This window comes from Physeter macrocephalus, chromosome 14, assembly GCF_002837175.3.
Source record: "Physeter macrocephalus isolate SW-GA chromosome 14, ASM283717v5, whole genome shotgun sequence".
Classification (NCBI taxonomy): domain Eukaryota; kingdom Metazoa; phylum Chordata; class Mammalia; order Artiodactyla; family Physeteridae; genus Physeter; species Physeter macrocephalus.
The window spans coordinates 79,322,221-79,342,708 of record NC_041227.1 but is presented as its reverse complement, the minus strand read 5'-3'; the positions used below and the strand labels follow the sequence as shown (position 1 = coordinate 79,342,708).

Here is a 20,488-nt window from a genome sequence, read left to right as displayed (position 1 = left end):
CGAGGGCTGCAGATATGTGAGAAAGCTCTCCGCCGAGCCCAGGAGCTGCACTGCGGCCAGCTGCGCTATTTAACGCCGCACCATGATTTCTGGCGCCCAGGGCGGGTGTCTGTGTCCTGACCTCCCCTTTTTATAAGGACACCGGTCCTACTGGATTAGGACCCACCCTAGTGACCTCATTTTACATGAATCACCTCTGTAAAGACCCATCTCCACCTACAGTCAGAGGTACTCACCGTTAGAACTTGAACATGAATTTGGGGAGGGGACACAATTCAGCCTGTAGCACTCCCCCTGCTCAGGGGCCTTCGGCATGGAGTGGCTCCCAGGCCGGCCCCCTCCTCGCCTGGCTGAGTCAGGTGATTCTGCGTGGGCAGCAGGCTCCACACTGATTGCAGAGCCCGCCCAGGGAAGTAATGAAGGGCACTGAGACTCTGTTACTTAAAATACCAGCATTAGGCACTGACCCACCGCGGGCTGCATCCAGGAATCTCAAACCACTCTCGTAGCACCGTTAGTTAAAACTCACAGAACCTCGGGGGACGTGACTCACCCACCTGGCAGACGAGAAAGCAACGGTCCCGGAGAACGGAACTCTGAGAGTGCCCGTCTCCCACTCAGTCACGTCGGGGCACGTTAAGGCCTGCTTCTTAGAAACAGGTGAAACTAGGATGCGGCGTTAGAAGGACACGGAATGCCAGGCGGCCAGAGTCTTGTTTTTCCTGAGGGGCCGGGGTGACCCAACTCACATCACCTGAGACTTCTGGAAGGGTGGGCCCCTCCACCTTTGAGATCAAACAAGGCCACCGAGAGCAAGGCCAGAGCGTCTGGGGAGAAAGATCATGAGGGAATGGAGTTCGACGGCACCTTGTCTCGTGTCTCCTCCCATCCGTCCTGGGGCTCCCGGATCAAGGGCTGGAGCTCAGTAGGATGACGTTATCACCTGAGGCCTGAGCTTGGCCCGCAAAACACTGGGAGCTTCAGCTGAGTCCCAGATCCCAGGAAAACAAAGTTCTGGGGCTTTTGTGACAAGTCCAGGCATCTGACTCCAAAACAATAAAGTGCTAGTGTAACAACGTGTAATTTACATTAAATGTGCAGGAATCTACTCTTTGCCCTCCGGGGCTGTTTCTGATTCTCCAGAATGTTCTCCCAGATCCAGGCTGAGAACGTCTTAAGGTCAAGGGCTGCTTCTCACCATCTCTGCCTCTCCTGGGTATACCTTAGTATCTCCTGTGAAGGTTTTACAGTACTAAGTTCAGAGCCCAGCCCCAAATCGGGATGCGATTTTAGCCCTGGTGTGGCCCGGGCAGGGTCAGCTCGGGAAGCTGCTTCTAGCTTCCAGGTGGAGAACGTCTGCACCTAAGCTCCCGGCTTTCTCAGGGACCCAAGGTGGAGAAGGGCAGGGAGCCAGGATGGGAGGAGGAGCAGGAAGGAGGAGGGGCCCAGGTGAGACCCTCGGTGCCAACCAGTGCCTCTCGAGGTTCACTGCACGGAGGATTCACCTGGGGCTCTTTTTTAAAAAATTTATTTTATTGACGTATAGTTGATTTACAATGTTGTGTTGATTTCTGCTGTACAGCAAAGTGCTTCGGTTATACATATATATACGTTCTTTTGCATATGCTTTTCCATTATGGTTTATCCCAGGAAGTTGAACATAGTTCCCTCTACTATACAGTAGGACCTTGTTGTTTATCCGTTCTATACATAATAGTTTTTTTTAAATTTGCCTTCCCAGTTACTGTTTTCTTTCTTTCATTTTCATCCTTTTGACCGCACCACGCGGCATGTTCCCCGACCAGGGATCGAACATGCGCCCCCTGCATTGGAAGCACAGGGTCTTTAACCACTGGACCGCCAGGCAAGTCCCTCACCTGAGGCTCTTGAAATGATTCAGAAAGTCTGGGGTGGGGTCTAAGGGCCTGGATTTCTAACGAGAATCCAAGAGACATCAGAGCTGCTGGTCTAATGACCACACTTTTGAGAAGAGAAAGGAGCACCAGAGAAGAGTTGTCAGTAAATGCAGAGAAAAACACCACTTAAAATGCTTTTAGGACCTCGCTGGTGTCCAGTGGGTAAGACTCCGCACTTCCACTGCAGGGGGAGTGGGTTCCACCCCTGGTTGGGGAGCTAAGACCTTGCACGTTGCACAGCACGGCCAAAAAAAAAAAGAAAAATGCTTTTAGCTGAATTTCCAGTTAAATGCATACACATTTCTCTCTGCTCTCTCCTGAAACTGCACCAGTTCAACAGTAAAGGAATGTGTGTGTGTGTGTGTGTATGTTCACATGGTCATAGAGAATGGAGAAGACCACAGCAGATGAGAGATGTCAGCAAAATTTTGGAAAATGGAAAGCAGAAAGGGACCACTATTTTGGGGAAGATTATGTGGTCTAAAAGCACTTCCACCATAATATATCTAAAATGCCAGATAAAATACTTTAAAATATTTATTAAAGTGCATAACTGACCTGGCAAGACACTAAGAGAAGTCCTCAGGGGCCGGAAGTGAATCGGCTGCAGAAGTCCAGAGAAGTTAGGGAGGGAACAGGCTGCCTCGAAGGCCTCGAAGGCCTCTCCTAAGCCCAGGCTGCCTCGAAGGCCTCTCCTAAGCCCAGCTGAACCGATCAGGGCCAGATCGCAACGGGAAGTCAGACCAGAGACCCTGGCCTACAGCATGGGACCCCTCAAGAGCTGCATTCCTAGAGAAGTGATGAATTACACAACCCACAGACGGAGACAGCGAGGAAACCCATCTGTCTCAGCCTTAGCTGAGTGGAGGGGAAAGCCTTCTCTCTGAATTTGCAGCCACCGCTTTCATGTGGCTTGAGGACCTTCATTCACTCGACTTCATGGACCAAAAAGCACCAAGCTGAGGATTTAATTTAAATCACCCCATACTCTTGTGCTGCTGGTGGAAATATAAGTTAGTACGACCATTTTGGAAAACTGTGAGTATTAAAGCAGAAGTATCCTGTGAATGCCCACCCCCCCTTAGTTCCATTCCTACTTATGAATCTGAAAGGAAGTCATGGTATGTTCCCACCACATGTGCACGAGAAGTCTGTAGAAGCACTGTCATCATCCCACAAGCGGGAACCACTCACGTGCTCACCAGCCATAGAAGAGATAACCAAAATGACCAAAGTGGAATATTATACAACAAAGCAAAATGAACCCTGCCGCTCACGCGTCTACCTGGATGAACCTCACAGAGGTATGCTAAGTGAAAGACGCCAGGTACGAAAAAAGAGCACAGACTGGATGATTCTATTTACATGAAAACTGGCAAAACTATGCTCAGGACAGTGGTGACCTTTGAGGGGAAGAAGTAACTAGAAGGAGCAGGAGGGAATTCTGTAGTTCTGATCATTTTCTGTTTCTTGGTCACAAAAGCTGTTCACTAATGATTTGTATTTTTTTGTATGTATGTTATAGTTCAATAAAGTGTTCCCATTAAACAAACAGTGATCCCTTCATACTACACCTAGTCATCGGCAGAACAAACCCACTCCATCTCTGGGGGGAGCAAACCCTCAATCGGACTTCAAAATTTTCCTGTAGATAAAGTTTCAAAGAACATGAGCTCACGATTTTAAAGAAATCATAAAATGGAACAAAGTCCAATAACCAATAGTTAGCAGGACAGCAAATGCAGCATCAGATACACAAGGAATTCAGATATTAGAAGTTGATCAAATACAGAATATAGAATTATGATACTTAGTATGCTTAAATAAATAAAAAAGAGAACCAAAATATAAAAAGTAAATAACCACTCAAAATAAACAGGCAGACTTCTAAAAGAACCAAACAATTAGAAATGAAAAACTATAATCACTGAAATTAAAAACTTTATGACTAAAATGGTTAGAGAAGAAATGATGTGGAATCTGGGATTTGCTTGAAAGCAATCCTGCGAGGGGAGAAGTGGTGGGGTGTAAAGATATACAGGAAGGGACTTCCCTGGTGGCGCAGTGGGTAAGACTCCGTGCTCCCAATGTAGCAGGCCTGGGTTCGGTCCCCGGTTAGGGAACTAGATTCCCTCAGGCATGCTGCAAGAGTTCGCACGCCACAACCAAGGAGCCCTGGAGCTGCAACTAAGGAGCCCTCCTGCCACAACTAAGACCTGGTGCGACCAAATAAATAAATAAATATTTTTTTAAAAAAAGATATACAGGAAGAAGGGCCATGTGTGGATAATGACTGAACGTGGACAATGGGAAAAAGGAGGGGGTTCCTTATTTGAATCTCTCTATTTTGTATGTTTGAAATTGTCCTTAGTCATGTGTTTTTTAAAGCCCTCAAAGGATGGTTAAACAGTAGAACAGATACACGTGAGGTGAGAATTAGTCAACAAAAAAATAGATACGGAAATATTACTCGGCCACTAAAAAAATGAAATATTGCCATTTGCAGCAACATGGGTGAACATAGAGAATATTATACTTAGTGAAGTAAGTCAGACAGAGAAAGACAAATACTATATGATATCACTTATATGTGAAATCTAAAAAATAACACGAATGAATCTATACACAAAACAGAAACAAACTCACAGACACAGAAAACAAACTTACAGTTACCAAAGGGGACAGGGAGGAGGGGAGGGACAAATTAGGAGTATGGGATTAACAGATACAAACTACTGTCCAAAAACAGATAAGCAACAAGGATTTACTTTTATATGCACTGGGAAACAAAAAAACTCCTATGACTTGCTTTACTGAGGTGGTCTGGAAGCAAACCTGCAGCATCTCCAAGGGGTGCCTGTGCAGTTGTTTCAGTAAAAAAAAAAACCCAAAAGTGTAGAAAAAGCACTTGATAAAATTTGACATGCATTCCTGATAAAATATATTGGCGAACTACGAATGGAAAGGAAATAAACAATCTTACCTAATTAAATATACCCACAAAAATCCTCTAGCAAACACAATAGTTAAAGGTGAAGCTTGGAAAGCTTTTCCTTCAAGACTGAGGCCAAAGCATAGAGGCTCACAATTACCGCTATTATTCAATGCTTTACTGGGTAGGCCAACCAGCACAGTAAAAAAATAAATGAAGAAAAGAAAAAGAAACAAAGAATCTAAGAAATGGAAAAAACTGTCATAATTCACAAATGACATTAGCTACATAGCAAAATGAAAAAAATCTAGAGATTAGTTATCAGAACGTTAAAAAGAGTTTAGTATAGTTATGAATCCAAGGTTAAATACAAAAAAGATCAACTGTGTTTCTCTACATTAGTAACAACATAAATGCAAAGTTTTAAAAGATATTCTTTATAATAGCAGTAAAAACCAAAAGATATTAGGAATAAGTTGAACAAAAACTAAGCAAGACCTTTATAGAGAAAATTTTAAAGCTTTATTGGAAGACATTATAGAGGATCTTTAAAAATGGGAAGACGAACCAAGTTCGCAGATGAAAAAACTTATTATCGTAAAGATGCCAGTCCCCCCTAAATTGATCTACAAATTTAATACAATTGAAATCCCAACAGAGTGTTTAATAGAACACGAGACGCTGGATCTCAAGTATATAAGGAGAAGCAAAGGACCAAAAGAGTCGAGACACATCTGACAAAGAACATGGTCAAGTAGACTGGTAGAGCTAATGTAAAGCAGTAAGTGGCGAGGATGGTAGCTGTTCCTGAAATTCCATTTTCTTTTTCTCTGGGTGCATGGACTGAGTGCTTCTCAATGCAATGTGAACAAAAGTACTGTGCTTTGCTTCTGGGCCAGGTCCATACTAAACCTCCCATATGTGCACCTTTCTGCCCTATTCTTTCTGCTGCCCGGATGCAAACGACACTGTAGCCTAGGCATGGTGGGGCACATGATGGAAAGAGCCTGGGGTGCCTCAAGCACTGCATGGAGGAGAGCTATCCTGCTGACCTGAAAGCCACCCTGATTTTACATAAGAAAAAAGATACATACCTCTTGCTCTTTAAGACCTTGATATTTGGGGGTCTATTTGTTACGCAGTGTAGCCGACCCTAACTGATATCTTACAGTAATGAAGACAGCTTGGTATTGACCTCTGGTTTCAGCTACAATATGTAAAGAGCTTGAAAGTTATCATTTCCATCCTTGCAAGAAAAAGCTGGACAAACTGAAAATCAACAATTTTCTTGGACCCATCAGAGAACTAAGGTCACAGGACAAATGGCACCCTGAAAGCCCGAGAGGTGGGGACACCTAGAGGGATACAGCAAATGAGATCTACTTATAGGGAGAAGAATTTGCTGGAGCCATAAACAGGAAGGAACACTTAAATGGTGATTTTGATGAACTGCTGGAGGCTGAGTGAGCGTGAAAGTGAAAAACTGGAGGGGACACAGGCTCAGGGGGCCACCACACTTTTTTGGGTTTACCCCCAGGAACCCCTCCAGGTTTTCATGGTGAGGATCCCAGAAAGACCCCCTGGTGTCTCTGGCAGAGGGAGGGGAAGACCAACCACTGTGAAGTAGACCCAGAGCCTTAGTCATAACAAAGGCCTTTTCTCCAGGGGAGAGGACTTGGCCAGATGCAATTCAGAAGCCCTATCCCACCCAGGTGAAGAAGTTCCTCCCTTCTCTGGAACCCTCCAGCCTTCCTGTCTCACCAAAGCGGGAGGGGAGACCACAGTCAACAGGATCAGGCTTCAAGGAGACAGACTGGGAAAACTACATCACCGGAGAATCCCTCGTGAATGCCTCAGCTCCGAAACACAGCCCACAAAAAGACTGACATTTCGTCGTAGATTATAGACCATTCCCCTCCCCCCACAGCAAGGGGGCTCCAGTACCACGGTGGTTACAGCCACAAGAGCTGAAAAAAACAGACTCTCTTGAAGGAGGAGAACAGAGGGAAGCCCAGGGTCAAGAAGGGAGACACAAGCACGGGTACTCGAGGAGCTGAAGCTTCTGGCACCTACAGCTGCAAAGAATACCGAATGGAGCCCAAAGCCTGGCCAGACTAACAGAGACCCTCACACTTAAAGCCCTAACGCCCTCTTTGCCTCAGTTCCTATTACCCAACACAGCATGTATGTCTCTCAGTAAGAAAGCACAAGGTATGCCAAAAGGCAAGAGAAAATACATTTTCAAGTGACAACCAAGAAAAAATACATTTTGAAGTAACACGGCAAGGATCAGAACCAGACTCAGATATGACACAAATACTGGAATTACTCTAGACGGAGTATTTAAAATAACTATGATTAATAGGTTGAGGGCGCTAATGGAAAAACTGGACACCATGCAGAAGGGTAACGTAAGCAGAGAGAAGGAAGCTCTTAGGGAGAATCAAAGACACAGTGTCAGAAATAAAGTGTCTTTGACAGGCTCATCGGTAGACTGGATGTGGCCAAGGCAAAAAATCAGCAAGCCTGAGTATAGGTCAATACAACTTCCAAACCGAAATGTAAAGAGAAAAAAGAATGAAAAGAAAACAGGGCAGAATAAGCAAGTTATTGGATGATATCAAAAGTGTAGTATAATGTGATGAACACAGAGGGAGAAGCAAAAGAGAAGAAAGCAAAACCAACAGCTGAATTAATAATGGCCAAGAACGTTACTAATAGTTGAATTAATAATGGATCTGTAACCAAACCACACAGATCCAGGAAGTTCAGAGACTATCAAGCAGGGTAAATAACAAGAAGAGCACCACCCGGGCACATTAGATCCAAACTGCAGAAATCCAAAGATGAACAGAAAATCCTGAAAGAAGCCAGAGAGGGGGAAACACCTTTCCTATGAAGAGGTAATGATAAGAATCACAGGGGACTCCTTATCAGAAACCACGCAAGCAAGAAGGGAGTGGAGTGAAATACTGCAAGTATTAAGAGAGAAAAGACTACCAGCTCAGAAGTCAATTTCCAACGAAATCGTCCTCAAACGTGAAGGAGAAATGAAGACTTTCTCAGATAAACAAAAATGGAAGAAATTTATGGCCAACAGGCTTGCCCTGCAGGACGTGTGAAAAGAGGATCTTCGGGCAGAAGAAAAACAACAGAAAGAAAGGAAGGGCCTTGGCGCAGGAATAAATAAAAGTCAAATAAGAACCTTTCTTTTTTTTGGCCCCGCCCATTGGCTTGTGGGATCTTCGTTCCCTGACCAGGAGTGGAACCCTGGCCACGGCAGTGAAAGCATCGAGTCCTAACCACTGGACCGCCAGGGATTTCCTTATTTTTCTTATTCTTAATTGATCTACAAGATTACTGTTTTTTTTAAAGTGATCACAGTAACAACATATCACGTAACTAACTGATAGTGGATGGTGAGTGAAATGATGGACAACAATCTCAGAGGGTCGGGAGGGAGGGACTGGGAACACTGGGTTATAAGGTGCCTGCTCTACATGTGAAACCACCCAGTGTCATTTCAAGGGGGACGTGGGTTAGTTAAAAATGTATTTTCTTAACTACAGGGCAACCACTGACAACACCTTAACAAGAAGTACAATGGATATGCTGAGAGAGGTAAAATGGGATCATGAAATGCTCATTTAAAACCTGAGAAGGGGGCTTCCCTGGTGGCGCAGTGGTTGAGAGTCCGCCTGCCGATGCAGGGGACGCGGGTTCGTGCCCCGGTCCGGGAAGATCCCTCGTGCCGCGGAGCAGCTGGGCCCGTGAGCCGTGGCCGCTGAGCCTGCGCGTCCGGAGCCTGTGCTCCGCAACGGGAGAGGCCACAACAGTGAGAGGCCCGCGTACCGCAAAAAAAGAAAAAAAAAAAAAAAAAAAAAAAAACCTGAGAAGGCAGAAAACAAAAGGGGAAAAAGATAGCCTGGTATTTATTTATTTATTTTTTGGCAAAAGAGAAATAGATCTAAGGAAGTCAACTGTGAGCTCAGATTTAGAGCCGGGGATATAATGCATAAGAAACTCGCCACCGCAGGTCAGAGGGAAAGGGATGGGGCTGGGATAGCCCTTTGGAAATAAATTTAATTTAACTTAACACGTTGAATTGGATTTCAAACCACTCACAAGAATAAATTCCGCAGACTGAACTATGAAGCCTTTTTGTCAGTATTCTTTATAATATATGTATATATTCTTTTGTTTTCTTAAAAAAGAAATTTAATTTATAATGTAAAAATGTCTAATGTGAGTAGAGAAGGAGAAAACCTAAGTGCTTAATGGTAGAAGAGCTGGAAGGAACAAAAGCCAATTTGCTCTGCAGAATCCCAGAAAAGCCCAGAAAATAGAGGTACCTTGGACCACAGAAGGTGGACAAATCAGGGTGGGATTAACACCAGGAGGATCGGCTGAAGATATGTAAAAGGGGCAGTTAAACCCCCAGACGCTCTCCCCAGCTCTGGCAGAAGGAACGTTTACTCACTGGAAAACCGGACTATGGTGTGAGGGATACGGGGTCATCCAAAAAGCAGGTGATTAAAATGTCAGAGGAGTGGGGAGGGGTGGGCTGGAGAGCTGCTATTTTTTTATTATAAGCCATGTGGAAGTATTTGATATTTTAAAGCAATACATATATTACGTAAAGACAAAAATTAAACTTAAAAAGAAAAGTAAAAAAAAAAAAAACAATAACAAACCAAAAATTATGGTTTCTCTGGGCTTGGGCGTTAGGATGGCTTTCTCCATGCTGGTCCAGGGCACAGACCAGGAAGCACTGCCCCAGGAGCCCAAGCCTCCCCGACGGCAAATCTTGTCCCTCAGGTTTGCAGGACATCAGTGGGGCCAGGTCTCCAGGAGAGGAAGTGGTCCAGGGAATAGAGGGTGCTTCTGTAATGACTTCAAAATTTCTTTCCAACTTTGTCTTTCTCTTCTCTTTCATTTTTTTCCCCAAACTCAATAATCTATCATTTACCTTGCCTTGCTTCAGGCGATGTCATTAATAACAATAGAAAAAGCATTTTTTGCTTGTCACCTTTCTTCAAAGGAACTCAGACTGTCTCTGAACTTTAAAGTGCATACAAAGTACCTAGGAATTTTGTTAAAATGCAGGTTCTAATTCAGCCGGCCCGGGGTGGGGCCCGAGCGTCTGCATTTCTAACCAGCTCTCAGGTGAGGCCAATGCTGCTCGTCCACGGACCACACTCTGAGAAGCAAAAGGACATAAAGCAACTTTATGGGGTGACACACTCTGAGAAGCAAAAGGACATAAAGCAACTTTATGGGGTGATGGAAATCTTTTACATCTTGCCTGTGGTTGTGGTTACATGTGTATATACTTTTATCCAAATTCACTGGACTGTGTACTTAAAACGGGTGTGTTTTATTGTATGTACGTTATCCTTTACTAAAGGAAAAATCCATTCTAGATGGAGTATAGATCTAAATGTGAAAGATGAAACAATAAAGCTTTTAGGTGGAAACACACACTTTGGGGTAGGCATATCTTTCTTTCTTTTCCGTTTTTTTGAACCACACAAATAATTTTAATTTTTAAGTAGCCACATTAAAAAATGTAGTGAAACTGGATAAACTAATAAGGCATATCTTTCTTAAACAGGACTCAAAAAAGAGTGAACCATGATGGAAAAACCCACGTGAGCTGGACTACATTAAAATTAAAAACTCTGTTCATCAGCAGACTCTAATAAGAGAGCGAAAGGGCAAGCTATAAACTGAAGGAAGATACCTGCAATACATTTATCTGACAAAGGACTCCTCATATATGAAGAACTACTCCAATTCAATAAGAAAAAGACATGACAACAGAAAAGCGGGCAAAACTCTAACAGACACTTCACAGAGGAGGACAGCCAAAATGGCCGATCAATACATGAAAAGGCACTGGGCTCAGCCACAAGTGAAACGCAGATTAAAACTGCACAATGCTTTGTTTTGACTGCACACCCACTGGAATAGCTAAATGAAGAGACAGACAATGCTGAGTGAGAAAAGATGCGGAGCAGCTGGAACGCTCTCCCACTACTGATGGGGTGTAGTTTGCAACAATGTTCTTGGAAAACTATCGGGTGGTATTTGTTAGAGCTGAATATAAACACACTCTGAGACCCGGCAAATCCACCCTTGGGTGGAAATACAAGCCCGTGTCTCCAAAAGGTAAGTGTAAGAGCGCTCAGAGCAGCCTCATTCATAATGTCCTCAAATTGGCAACAACTCAGTTATCCCTCAGTGGCAGCCTCGATAAAATATGCAACAGTCATAAAACAGACTCTTGCTGGCAATAAAAACACGAAAGAACTACCGCCACGTGCAACGATGTGGGTGCAGCCAGGGTAATCAGATAAAATACAGGGCGCTCAGCTAGGTGTGTATCTTGAATAATCAATCATTTTGAAGAACGTGAATGTCCCGTGCAGAATTTGGGACAGACTTACACTAAAAATTACTACGCTATGAAAAGCCATTATTGTTTTTCATTAAAATACTATTTTCCAGCTGGTCACGTTCTGTTTCTTGATCTGGGTGCTGGGGACACCGTGTGTTCACTTTGCGAAAACCCGTCGTGCTGCACGCTTAGGATGTGTGCACGCCTCCCGCATGAATGTTATGCATCCATACAAAGTTTACTTAAAATAAAGACACAGCTCATCCCGGCCCACGTCCCATCAGAGGGGGCCCTCCGTGCCTCTCGCCCCCAGTCTCCCATCTGTTCTCCGCACCGCTGTGTGTGATCTTTGGAACCTGCACATCCATCCTGGCTCCCAGTCACGGCTCAGTCGCCGCAGTATCTGGTGCTCGCCCACAGGACAGCATCTGCCCCCTCGGCAAGGCATCCGGGGGCTCTCGGTGGCCCCTCCTCCCCCGTCCCCACATCTTCCCGTCTCTTTGCCAACACTGACACTCATCACACCTCCACGGCTGGGCACGTGCGGTTTCTCTACTTAGAGGGCCCTTCCCACGTCTCTGCCTGGCAAAAGCCTCGTTATTTTCCAAGTCTCATTTCAGCTTCTATCGGCCCTGGGGGCCTCTGTCTCCCTGGGCAGACCCGGGCGCCCCTCTCTCACACCCATCTTCAATGCGTGCCTCCTTTATCTTGCAACTGACTGTCTCCTCACCTGAGTACAGGCTTACTGGGGTGAGGACCCCGCCCTTACATCTCTTTTTTTTTTTTTAACATCTTTATTGGAGTATAATTGCTTTACAATGGTGTGTTAGTTTCTGCTTTATAACAAAGTGAATCAGTTATACATATACATATGTCCCCATATCCCCTCCCTCTTGCATCCCCCTCCCACCCCTCTAGGTGGTCACAAAGCACCGAGCTGATCTCCCTGTGCTATGCGGCTGCTTCCCACTAGCTAGCTATTTTACGTTTGGTAGTGTATATCTGAAACACACACTTTGGGGTAGGCATATCTTTCTTTCTTTTCCGTTTTTTTGAACCACACAAATAATTTTAATTTTTAAGTAGCCACATTAAAAAATGTAGTGAAACTGGATAAACTAATAAGGCATATCTTTCTTAAACAGGACTCAAAAAAGAGTGAACCATGATGGAAAAACCCACGTGAGCTGGACTACATTAAAATTAAAAACTCTGTTCATCAGCAGACTCTAATAAGAGAGCGAAAGGGCAAGCTATAAACTGAAGGAAGATACCTGCAATACATTTATCTGACAAAGGACTCCTCATATATGAAGAACTACTCCAATTCAATAAGAAAAAGACATGACAACAGAAAAGCGGGCAAAACTCTAACAGACACTTCACAGAGGAGGACAGCCAAAATGGCCGATCAATACATGAAAAGGCACTGGGCTCAGCCACAAGTGAAACGCAGATTAAAACTGCACAATGCTTTGTTTTGACTGCACACCCACTGGAATAGCTAAATGAAGAGACAGACAATGCTGAGTGAGAAAAGATGCGGAGCAGCTGGAACGCTCTCCCACTACTGATGGGGTGTAGTTTGCAACAATGTTCTTGGAAAACTATCGGGTGGTATTTGTTAGAGCTGAATATAAACACACTCTGAGACCCGGCAAATCCACCCTTGGGTGGAAATACAAGCCCGTGTCTCCAAAAGGTAAGTGTAAGAGCGCTCAGAGCAGCCTCATTCATAATGTCCTCAAATTGGCAACAACTCAGTTATCCCTCAGTGGCAGCCTCGATAAAATATGCAACAGTCATAAAACAGACTCTTGCTGGCAATAAAAACACGAAAGAACTACCGCCACGTGCAACGATGTGGGTGCAGCCAGGGTAATCAGATAAAATACAGGGCGCTCAGCTAGGTGTGTATCTTGAATAATCAATCATTTTGAAGAACGTGAATGTCCCGTGCAGAATTTGGGACAGACTTACACTAAAAATTACTACGCTATGAAAAGCCATTATTGTTTTTCATTAAAATACTATTTTCCAGCTGGTCACGTTCTGTTTCTTGATCTGGGTGCTGGGGACACCGTGTGTTCACTTTGCGAAAACCCGTCGTGCTGCACGCTTAGGATGTGTGCACGCCTCCCGCATGAATGTTATGCATCCATACAAAGTTTACTTAAAATAAAGACACAGCTCATCCCGGCCCACGTCCCATCAGAGGGGGCCCTCCGTGCCTCTCGCCCCCAGTCTCCCATCTGTTCTCCGCACCGCTGTGTGTGATCTTTGGAACCTGCACATCCATCCTGGCTCCCAGTCACGGCTCAGTCGCCGCAGTATCTGGTGCTCGCCCACAGGACAGCATCTGCCCCCTCGGCAAGGCATCCGGGGGCTCTCGGTGGCCCCTCCTCCCCCGTCCCCACATCTTCCCGTCTCTTTGCCAACACTGACACTCATCACACCTCCACGGCTGGGCACGTGCGGTTTCTCTACTTAGAGGGCCCTTCCCACGTCTCTGCCTGGCAAAAGCCTCGTTATTTTCCAAGTCTCATTTCAGCTTCTATCGGCCCTGGGGGCCTCTGTCTCCCTGGGCAGACCCGGGCGCCCCTCTCTCACACCCATCTTCAATGCGTGCCTCCTTTATCTTGCAACTGACTGTCTCCTCACCTGAGTACAGGCTTACTGGGGTGAGGACCCCGCCCTTACATCTCTTTTTTTTTTTTTAACATCTTTATTGGAGTATAATTGCTTTACAATGGTGTGTTAGTTTCTGCTTTATAACAAAGTGAATCAGTTATACATATACATATGTCCCCATATCCCCTCCCTCTTGCATCCCCCTCCCACCCCTCTAGGTGGTCACAAAGCACCGAGCTGATCTCCCTGTGCTATGCGGCTGCTTCCCACTAGCTAGCTATTTTACGTTTGGTAGTGTATATCTGTCCGTGCCACTCTCTCACTTCGTCCCAGCTTACCCGTCCCCCTCCCCATATCCTCAAGTCCATTCTCTAGTAGGTCTGTGTCTTTATTCCCGTCTTACCCCTAGGTTCTTCACGACCATTTTTTTTTCCCCTTAGATTCCATATCCGGCACCTAGCGGAGTGCCCGGAAGTGGCAGGCACTGGGTACTCGATACGGGATGAATAAAAGGATAATGGTAGTAACGGATGTTCACGAACGGGGACCAGGCAAGGGATGTAAGCAAATGGCTCATGCTAGATTATAGGTTTGTCAGGGGCCCTTCTGAACTTTCTCCAGCGCATCCTGCTAACGAGCATGGCACACCTGTATCACGAGTGCGCACCTGTCCCAACCGTGCCTCCCTGGATGTCTTGCCTGCCTCATGGCACTTGGGAGGTGGAATCTCATCTAACTTCCTGTGGGAAGGGTGCCGTCTTATCCCCATTTCCCCAATGACGTCAGCGACTTGTCCAAGGTCGCCTGCTGGGAGAGGGAGAGCTCAGGCTCGCCGCACCCATTAGTCTGTGGATAACACCAGGCACTGAATCAGTGCAGAAAAGGCAAGGCAGGAAGTGTCAGTGCCCACTCTGCCTTGGGCAGCTCTGTGACTCAGGTAGCCTTTCTGGTCCCTCTCAAATCAGTCTCCGTGGGTGGCCACCCCCTCTCCCGTGGAATGGCCCGTGGGGAAGGGACATCACCCTAAACCCCCAAACACAGCACTCAGCTCTGTCCAGAGACTCTCAACTGCTGCCTGAGATTTTCAGGTTTTAAGCAAAACAAAAATCTGATTCACTGTTTCCAGGCCTACAGGAAACTCAAGTCCTTTATTCTTCTAGCATTAAAAAAAAAAAAAAAAAGGAAAAAGAAAAAAAAATCAAACCTTTATGTCTTAGAAGAGTTCTGAATGCTTCTCATTTCACACCGCGCCGAACACTGTTCACGACAAAGGCTGCAGGAGGAAAGAAGGAAATGAGACGCACTCGCCAATAAATAAGGGCCTGAGCAAAGAAACCAACTCAGAATACACCACTGGCAAGAAGAAATGCCCCAAAGCTTTGCTTACACCAAATAATGTAAGAGCAGATAGCTCCCCTGGGTCTCTGGGAAAAGTTAACGCACACAGGAAGCTGCAAACAGACTCTCTTTGGGATTTTGGCAGAAAACACGGGGCATTAACAACATTCAAGGTGAAAGAGGGGAGAACTGTAGATTGAGGGAAGGGGTGCTTTTTTCCTCGGGTAACAAAAATAGCTATATCTGGATCTCTCCCCTGGATTCCCACAGGCTGCAGGGCAGGAGCCTGCTCCAGAAATTAACCAGAGCTGTGCTCAGCAGTGCTCTGGGGAGACCCACAGCTCCCAACTGCCCAACCGGAGAATTAATTTAATTCCAGACATTTGGATAATACAGATGAACCCCTGAGGGAGACACACATTTACTTTGGAAAGATTTTTCCCCACCTGTTGTGCAGAGAAGTGTCACAAAGTGGTGGGGTGACGGTGGGAGGGTAAGATGGTGCCGAATAGCTGAAAAGGCTCTGGAGAAGGCTTCCTGGTTTCACCTGCCCCGGGGGCTGTGAAAGATGCTGAGATCTTCCAAGCGCAGAAAGATCACCCGCACACCCAACATCCATACTAATTCTCTCTCTCATCATCACCAGGGAAATCCAAATGGCACTGTCTTGCCCGAGGTGGGGGGCAGGGGCAAAAATGAAAGCAAAGGCTTCTTGCCCAGCCCTCGAAGACGGTTCAGAGGAAGGCATGACTAACACAAATCATGACCGGGGAGGTCAGTTAATAACAATGAAACCTTGCATTTATGTAACGTTCTGTTATTTTGCAAGCAATTTTTTCACCCACTATCTCATACGCTCCGCAGAGCAATTCTGTGTGGTAGGAAGGCAGGGATTATTTATCTCCACCTCGCTTGCGAAGAAACGAAATCTTGGGACAGAGAAGTGATTTGCTCAAGGTCAGGGCGCGATCACAGATTTTTAAAGCTGGAAGGGTTCTTGGTGGTGAGGAGCCAGGGCAGGGGTGACTCATGGGGGGCACCCGGGCTCCAGTTGTCAGTTTCACACCCACCGCAGACGTGGGCAATCGATCACAGAACTCTCTTCCGCGGAGCTGGCCCTCAAGGTGAAACCCATCTGCCGTCCCCGGCCCCGTCTCCTGTCTCACTTCACATATGAGGCGACTGAGCCCAGAGCAGAGGAGGGGCTTGGCCAAGACGGCCCAATGGGTTAGTGGCCCAGAACCCGAATCTCACCCCTGCCTTCTGAGCCCCGGGTTCTCCCCAGCACATCATGCTGTGCCCCATCTGTCAGGGGTACAAGTCCCCTGAAAGATGCACCAACAAGGCATGGGAATGACATTCTTTGTGACCGAGACAGAACACTTGGGTTTTCTGTGCTGAGCAAGTGAACACATTCCTATTTCTAAGAGAGGAGTCAAAGACCACCCCAAGGTTTCAAAGCCTGAGCACTTGGCAGGACGGAAGAGAGGACTCAGGGATGGGAAAATCAGAAGTTTGGTTTGGGATCAACTCCATGTCCAGGTAGTCAAGACCACTGGCTACTGAAGTGCACAGTTCAGGAGGGGAGGCCTGGCGGGAGGTATAAACTCGGGAGTCACGAGCACAGAGATGGCTTTGAAGCCATGAGACTAGGTGAGACCATCCAGGAAGGAGTGCAGAGGGAGAAGAGGCCGAGGCCCTTTGACCTCAGAGGTCAGGGGACACAGAAGAATCAGAAAAGAGAGACTAGGAAGGAGGGGCCGGGAAGGCGGGAGAAACCAAGAGAGGGAACCCACGCCACATTCCGAGGAGGAGAGGTAGACAGACTGAGCTAATGCCCCTGAGGACTAAGAGTGGACCTGGGCTTGGGAACTCTGGGGGCAGAAGTCTGACTGAAGTGGGTCCAGGACAGAATGCGGGGACAGGAAATGGGGACAGACAGTGCAGACGACCCTTTCAAAGAGACCGTCTGTAAACGTGTGATGGCTGAGCTGTATCTCCCCAAATTCATATGCTGAAGCCCCAGCCCCACTACCTGTAGTTGGAGATAAAGCCTCTGAGGAGTGACTGAGTTAATGTGAGACCGTTAGGGTGAGCCCTGATCCAGGGGGGCTGGTGTCCTTGTAAGAAGAGGAGGTGGGACACACAGAGAGACACCAGGGGTGCGTGCACACAGAGGGCTGACCACGTGAGGACACAGCTAGAAGGCGGCCACCTACAAGTCAAGGGGAGAAGCCTCAGGAGACACCAGCCCTGCCCACACCTTGATTTCGGACTTCCAGCCTCCAGAACTGGGAGAATAAACTTCACTTGTTTAATCCTCCTTCACCCCACCACCCCCCGGTCTGCAGTACTCTGTTACAGGAGCCCTGACAGACTACCAGAAAAGGGGTACCGAGCAAGTGACAGCTACAAGGGAATATGAAATCAGGGCAGGTTTGGGGTTTTTTCTTTAAAGGTGGGGGGAACTGCAGCATATTTGTACTCTGGTCGGAAAGCTCCTTGGAGAGAAGGAAAAAAGTTGATGATACTGGAGAAAAAGGAGACAACCGCTATAGAAGCATCTCTGCATGGACAAGGTGGTTCTGGTGCCTGCGTGGAGGCAGGGCCAGGCGGGTGGAGGAGCAGGCCAGGGGCCCGGAGAGGCCGGGGGCAGCTGGTGGGTCGAAGGACGAAGGATGGTCATCAGCTTAGGGCAGGGGAGCCTCTTGGGCCCAGGTAGTCCGACATAAATGGTTGGGTTTCAAAAGCATATTTTTAAATCAGTTAAGAAAGATACAACATTATACAGAATTTCTATACAAAACTGAGGGGGAAGGAGATTGGCCCATTCCTTGGGGACAGCACTCTGCACGGCTGTGGTCAGGTGGTCTCCCCTGCTCGGAGCAGTTATAGGAAACCACCCTCTCCTTCCTAGGGCCACTTTCCTTTACAGCCTAAAACCTCCCCAAACTCAGAATGCCTGCGTCTCCAGGGCCCCGTGAAAGAACCTCCTCTAAGAGTACAGAAGACACGATCTTTGAGGATGGAGAGCTCCCAAAGGAATTGGAAATCGCCATGCGTCTCTGCCTCCCACCCGCAAACGGGCATGGCTGTGGCCTCAGTTCCCCAGGCGCCACGGAGCTTCACAAGTTGATTTTGAAAAGCATCTGAGAACTGAAGCCAGGAGACTCGGAGAGAAGCGCAAGGTATCATTATTATTCAACCGCACACTCCCCCACACCCCCCAAACCAGCTACACTCGAATCCCTTTTTAAAAAGGCCATTTCTTCTTAGAAAAGTTCAGTGAATGACCGAATCCTTACTCAGAGGCAGGGAACGAAGCAGTAATGTCAAAAAAACGCAGTTTTACTTCGTATCAGCATTCATCCACTGAAATACCAATTGGCTAAACCTCCAGTAATGCTGGCACGAGGTTTCTGTTTGCCCTCAGATCAAAAACAAGTGGGTCATCACCACCAAGACTTCTCCAAGAGCGTTCACAGCGGCTCTCACAACAGCCCCAAATTGCATGCAATACGCATGCTCACCGGCGGTAGGATGGATACATAAATCGTGGTAAACGCTCACAGTGCAACTCTATACAGCAAGGAAAAACCCCAGTGACTGCTACCCACAGGGATGAATCAAGCTGGAGACAGAAGGGCACACTCTGTGCGATGCCATTTACATGACACTCAAGGCCAGGCAAAAGGGGTGGGGGGGCTTAGCAACCGGGAAGGAGCCTGAGACCCCTACCCCCCGGAGGCCTGGAAAGGACCCGTGTCTCGATCTGGATGATTGGCTACGTGGCTGGGTGTGAAACGTCCCCCATAGTGCACTTCAGATTTGGGACGTGTACTGTGTGTGTGTGTGCTATGCCTTAATTTAAAACAAATCCTGTTGTGTTTTTTTTTTTAACCAATCAGTTTTGCCTTTCCACAGGAGCGCGGAGGCCCTGTGATTTCTCTTACTGGGACACAGTGGAAACCAGAAGTCACTGCAAGAGGAACTCTCTTCCTGCAACCCAGAAGGTTGGGAATCAGGACAGCTAAGACTAAGCGGGACAGCAGTTCATGGGGACCACGCTTGCTGTTCTCTTCTGAACCTGGCTTTTCCTTCTTCTTTTCTTTTCTTTTTTCTTTTTTTTTTTTTTTGCCGTACGCAGGCCTCTCACTGTTGGTCACAGGCCCAACCGCTCCGCGGCATGTGGGATCTTCCCGGACCAGGGCACGAACCCGCGTCCCCTGCATCGGCAGGTGCTCACCGGCGGTAGGATGGATACATAAATCGTGGTAAACGCTCACAGTGCAACTCTATACAGCAAGGAAAAACCCCAGTGACTGCTACCCACAGGGATGAATCAAGCTGGAGACAGAAGGGCACACTCTGTGCGATGCCATTTACATGACACTCAAGGCCAGGCAAAAGGGGTGGGGGGGCTTAGCAACCGGGAAGGAGCCTGAGACCCCTACCCCCCGGAGGCCTGGAAAGGACCCGTGTCTCGATCTGGATGATTGGCTACGTGGCTGGGTGTGAAACGTCCCCCATAGTGCACTTCAGATTTGGGACGTGTACTGTGTGTGTGTGTGCTATGCCTTAATTTAAAACAAATCCTGTTGTGTTTTTTTTTTTAACCAATCAGTTTTGCCTTTCCACAGGAGCGCGGAGGCCCTGTGATTTCTCTTACTGGGACACAGCGGAAACCAGAAGTCACTGCAAGAGGAACTCTCTTCCTGCAACCCAGAAGGTTGGGAATCAGGACAGCTAAGACTAAGCGGGACAGCAGTTCATGGGGACCACGCTTGCTGTTCTCTTCTGAACCTGGCTTTTCCTTCTTCTTTTCTTTTCTTTTTTTTTTTTTTTTTTTGCCGTACGCAGGCCTCTCACTGTTGGTCACAGGCCCAACCGCTCCGCGGCATGTGGGATCTTCCCGGACCAGGGCACGAACCCGCGTCCCCTGCATCGGCAGGAGGACTCTCAACCACTGCGCCACCAGGGAAGCCCTCCTTCTTGTTTTCTTAATCAGAATGATAACAGTGGCTCAGGGTTAAAAAACAAACAAAAGAAAAGGACACAAAATGAATACTAGAGGAGAAGACTCAAATCAATAGAATTAGAAATGAAAAAGGAGAAGTAACAACTGCCACTGCAGACATACAAAAGATCATGAGAGATTACTACAAGCAGCTATATGCCAATAAAATGGACAACCTGGAAGAAATGGACAAATTCTTAGAAATGCATAACCTTCCAAGACTGAACCAGGAAGAAATAGAAAATATGAACAGA

The 20,488-nt window shown here is 46.9% G+C and overlaps 1 protein-coding gene across 1 annotated transcript in view; it reads right to left on the bottom strand.

Annotated features, from left to right (window-relative positions):
* The window catches only part of CARD11 (caspase recruitment domain family member 11), a 96,873-nt gene extending 81,719 nt beyond the window's left edge, over window positions 1-15,154 (bottom strand). The window contains exon 1 of the mRNA XM_028499788.2: window positions 15,084-15,154. The gene's annotated coding sequence lies outside the window, so the exon portion shown is untranslated. The remainder of the gene's footprint in view (window positions 1-15,083) is intronic.
* Window positions 15,155-20,488: the final 5,334 nt, after the last annotated feature.